Below are 5279 nucleotides of genomic sequence, written 5' to 3' on the forward strand. Positions count from 1 at the left end.
AGCTGACTAGCAATGTACTTTCCTTTTCCCTATGCCTGGTTTTGGTTTTATGTTTCTGAGGCAGGGTCTTATTGCATAGCCAAGGCTACCCTTGAGCTCACTGTGTAGACTAGGCTCCCTCATCATCTCACCTCCATCCCCAGAGGGCTGGAATCCCAAGCACGAACCCCCACACCCAGCTCCAGCAGCATACTTCTCGAGTCCCCTCCGAAACACGCACTCCAAAGCGCACAGCATCTCCAGATCTGGTTCAGAACTGGGCTCACCAGGCTGCCAAGAATCATACTGGCAGCTGATCATGGTAATTACTACAGTTAGTGTTTAATGAGCATTTGCTAAGTACCAGGCACTGTGCTAAGCACTCTCCGGGCATTATCTCGTGACTTCCCACGGCTGCTCTGAAAGGCGTATCTCACAATACCTTGCCTTTCCCTTTGATTAAGAACAACAAAATGAATGCTCAAAGTTTAGGTAGTTTGCCCAAGGAGCCAGGTTTCAAATTTTAAAATCTTTTCAGCTTCAAAGGCAAAACGCTGAACGGCTACACCCTATCCTCACCAGGGCATGCATATGTGGTTGGGATCATGGTCAAAGGACTACTTTTCCCAGAATACCTTGCCTGTGTTGAAGCGGAAAAACAATCACAGGCACTGAAATTTAAAAGAAAAAAAAAAAAAAAAAAGGAGGGTTGTTGAGATGGCTTGGTGCGGTGCTTGCTTCAAAAAATATGAGGATCTGAGTTCGGTTCCCAGCATTCAAGCAAAAAGCCAGGCGTAGTGGTACATTCTCGTCATCCCAGCTCTGGAAGGGCAAAAGCATGGAGATTCCTGGAGCTCATTGGCTGGCCAGCCTAGCTCTGGGCCAATAAGAGACTTGACTCAAAGCACAAAGTAGAAAGAGCGTTACCTCCACGTCTATGTGCGTGCTCATCTGTACACACATGTACACCTGTACACACCGGTGTGTGTGTGTGTGTGTGTGTGTGTGTGTGTGTGTGTGTGTGTGTGTGTGTGTGTGTGTGTGTGTGTGTGCGCGCGCGCGCGAACGTTGCACCCAGCCCCTATAGAAACTAAACCATTCCAGGATTGGTTGAGAGCCTTCCTCACCTACTCAGTAAACCTGCCCTGTGAGTCTTATGTCTCCGCTGAACTAGAAGTCTCTAGAGGGCTTGTACCCTTTTACCTTTATTCCCCAGAGCTGCATGAGAAAAATGTAAATTCCAGTGCAAACTGCCTTCGTGGCTGTCTATTCAGCGTGTGATGGACCACCGTTGGCTTAGATGTCCGCCTTGCTTGGGTGGGAGATGGCCCTTTGTGAATGTCGGGGATTGACCTGCAAAGCCAGCAGTAGACCCTATTAGGGAAATCTATCAAAAGGATCTCAGCTGGATCCTCTCCGGTTTCTATGAAAGGTCTCCCAGGAGGCAACACAGAACCTTTAACCATTTGTCCTTTCCTCTCATCCCTCCCCTCTCCAGCAAAGCCAAGACCCCAAGAGGACATTCCTGCCGTGCACCCTGTGGGCAGCTTAATGAGAATGCAGTCTCTGCCGGTCCTTTGGACGCTGGGAAGCCCCGTGGAAACATCTCTGGGAAGCCCACAGGTAGCTGCTCTCCCTGACTCACTGTGTGGCCCTGGGTGGGTTCCTGGAGGCCAGGCTGCTGTAATTCGAAGGACGGGAAGCCAGCACTCCCCAGCGGCTTGCCTCGTGCTGGCCAGGAAAAAGGTCATGTGCTCCGATATGAGTAATTAATTTTCCCCGAGCCGCGCTGAAAAGGTTAACCTGATTTATGGGATGCAATTGAGTGTAGAATGGGTTGTGTATCTTGTAAAAGGCCCATTCCGCCGTCTGAGTCTATAGACTTACCCACAGCGGGGCATCCGCAGTGAGCCGGCCCAGCCTTTTCTGTGGATTCCTCACGAAAACCCTAAAAACAGCCAAGAAGTGGCTTCTGGGGCCTCGCAGATCATTAACTCATCAACAGCTTAAGCCTTCGTCTGGATTCATCCCACACTCGAGGGAGAAAACCCTGCCCCTGGACTGGAACTCTAGGTTCAAGGCTAGAGTCCTCCAGACCCTCTGGCTTTGGTGCTGGGTTACTCAGTCTCTAAAATGGGAAGAAGAATGATTACCCTTTCATCACTTACACGCTGTGTGAGCTTGGGCAAGCTACCTCAACTCCATTCCTACACTTGCTACTCTGTTCCTACCTCAGGGGCAGAGAGAGCACTCAGGCGCTCCTCTTCCAAAGGATCCAAATTTGGTACCCAGTACACTTGTCAGCCGGCTCGCAGCAGCCTACAGGTCAACTTCAGAGCATCCAGTGCATTCTTTTGGCCTCTGCAGGTACACATGCACGCACACACGCACAAATGAATAAATAAATAACAATAAAGATTTTTTTTAAAGCCCTACCTCATAAGGTTGTTACTGGGACCACGTGAGTTGACATTCATGAGGCACTTTGAACAGTCCCTTGGGTACAGTGAATGGTGCATAGGGGTTTTTAAAAACAAATTAATAAAACCTGAGCGGGTATCTTTGGCAGGGGTTTGTCAGGCAAGACCAGAACTAACCAGCCTTCTCAGCTGCGGACTGAGGACAGCAGCAATGGCCTCAGGAACCGGGACTCCAAGGACATATTGGACTATGTTGAAATAAAAGGGCTGTGTTTGCTCTTCTCCTCACCCAAGATGCAAGCTCTGCCCTGCCCCCACCCATACACACACCCAGTGGGAGTGGGAGTGGCCTGCCCATCAAACCCTAGGTGCCAATTTAGCGCCACCTAGTGGAAAAACTGAAATCTGCATTGGGTGAAGTGGCCCTGTGTGAGATGCCTGGATTGAGCTGCAGGTGCTAGAAGAAGCAGGGCAGGCTCCCCAGAAACTCCCATGGAGCCTGCCGTACCTGAGAGCTTCTTCCCCTTATCCCTTGTGTCTCAGGACAGTGTGCTATCTTACAGAAGTTTGATAACACAGATCTGTGTGCGTAGACCACGTGTATTCATCTGGGCGGTTGCCAATTCCTTTGGTTAGTAGGCATGAAGGCCAGCTCATACAAAGCAACCAGCATGTTGCCACTGTTACGATGTGCGAACATGTGTAGGTACCCATGTCTGCGTTCATGTGAATAGAGATGTTTGCATAGATGTTACATGCCTCCCTCCATGTTAAGAGATGGATCCATGTACGTCTAAGAACACGTACATATATCGCTTCTCGGCCTTTTGGCTAAGATCAAGTGTAGAACACGTACATATTTATTTATGTTTACATATATTCATGTGTGTGAATATTGTATAGTGTGTGTAAATGTGTGCCTATAACAAGTTTGTAAGTGGATACAGGAATACATGTGTGTAAGTGCACACATCGTATGATGTCTGCATACACGAGTGCATTGTCTAGTTACATACCTTGGTCACATGGGACATTGAGCCATGTGTTCTGCAACTATAGCTAAGTCCCACAGAACAACACTTCAGAATACCAAATATCATATTACGGTGTCCATGGGCCAGGAGACCCAACACAGCCTCACGATGGAGACATTGATCAAGATGTACTAAGCTCCTCTGTCGAGTTCACATGGAGAGCTCATGGCAGAAGAGCCCCTCTTCCACCTGCAGGCCCTCACCTGATTCAGCCAGGTCCACCCAGGCAGATTGCCTTCGTCATTAACCCAAAGCCACTGAAGTAAGAGCTGTCGTTTCTAAGATGCACCCACTGGCTTAAGCCTCCCATCCCAGCTACCCTAAGAGGACTCCAACTTCAAGTCCCAGCTTCGGTTACATCCAGAGAGAGGTCAAGGTTGGCTTAGAAAGTTTAGCAAGACCCTGTCTCAAAATAAAAAGTAAGAGAAAAGTGGAGAACACAGCTCAGTGGTAGACTACTTGCCTAACATGACAAGGCTTTGGAGTCAACTGAGAAGGGGAGATCTTTCAAGATACGAATAGGGGAGCTGGGACTCTGTGAAGCTCAAGGGAGACTGTGGACGAGTAGGGGAGCTGGGACTGTGTGGTGTGCATGAGAGGCTTGGGCTGTCTGTGATGTATAACAGATGGTGCACCTGTGGCTACATGCAGAGTACATCCCCTATGTGTGCCCATACCCCTGAGTGCACCTCTCTACCCCTGAGTGCGCCTCTCCACCCCTGAGTGGGATTGTAGGATCATAAAGTAAAAACCAGGGAATCCCTAATACCCCCAGTTTCTCCTTGCATGAAGCCAAGACTTTTTCCAAGTGAATCTGTTGGTGGTCCTGTCTGGGTGAGGGAATTCCAGGGTGAGCTCTGTACTCTGCCTGATGGGAAAGAGGGGAGGCTGCCACTCGGATGTGCTCAGTGACCACCTCCCTGGTACTACATTCATTCATATTCTCTCTCTCTCTCTCTCTCTCTCTCTCTCTCTCTCTCTCTCTCTCTCAGTCACTGCTCTTTTCACAAGTTCAAAAGGCTGTGACACTTCTGCCTACCTCCCAAACCAAAGCCTAAAAGGCCTTCCACTCGGGCCGACAACTCTTATCCCAACGTTATCCTAAGGAAACAGGCTAAAGCCAGGAGACGCTGACACCAAGAACAAAACTGGCCAAATAAATTTGCAAACTTCAGGCTGCTCCAGCCCCATCTTGGAGCTTACAGATTAAATTAGCAAAAGCTCTCAGCAGGTCTGCAAAGAGACCGGATAGAGCCACTGTTCAGCAGGACTCTGACAGTACACAGGCGGTGTCTGTCCCCGGCTCCAGGCCTGTGTGGGTGTCAGAATTAGACTCTAGATTCTTCCAAGCAAGAGTCTAAGCCAAACAGTGAAGGAAGAGTGGTCAGCCGTGAGGAGGCAACTGGCAGGGTCCTGAAACAGGGACATGAAGGACTCAGTGGTCAAATGGCCCTCAGAGCTGCCCAGGGCTGATATGGTACGTGCGGTGTATGAAGCTGCAGAGAATCTGCAGACAGAGTGGGGCTGGGCGAAGAGCAGACATGGCTGAGAGTCCCATCCTCTTGCATTTCATATTTACTTCTGTTGATGAGATCTCGTCATGCTCGATTACAATTCATAGACTCATGTTTCCAGATTTTATGCACCAAAATGCTCTGACTTACAGCGTCACCCCACGCCTGACACTGCCCCCCTAAGCTGCTACCACAGAGCATGAGCACTGGGCTTGTCCAGAGGTCTCCAAGGGGCTTTCTTTCCGGGTCCAGTGCCCTCTGGAGGTCATGCTTATAAAAGCGTTACAGGAAGAGAAAAAACCAGCGGTGTCTCTGCCATGCATGGGTCAGAG

The 5279-nt window shown here is 49.5% G+C and overlaps 1 pseudogene; it reads left to right on the forward strand.

The window, feature by feature from the left end:
• The first annotated feature begins 3210 nt into the window (after positions 1–3210).
• On the forward strand, positions 3211–3377 carry LOC120103333 (U2 spliceosomal RNA; annotated as a pseudogene).
• The last annotated feature ends 1902 nt before the right edge of the window (positions 3378–5279 follow it).

This window comes from Rattus norvegicus, chromosome 5, assembly GCF_036323735.1.
Source record: "Rattus norvegicus strain BN/NHsdMcwi chromosome 5, GRCr8, whole genome shotgun sequence".
NCBI lineage: Eukaryota > Metazoa > Chordata > Mammalia > Rodentia > Muridae > Rattus > Rattus norvegicus.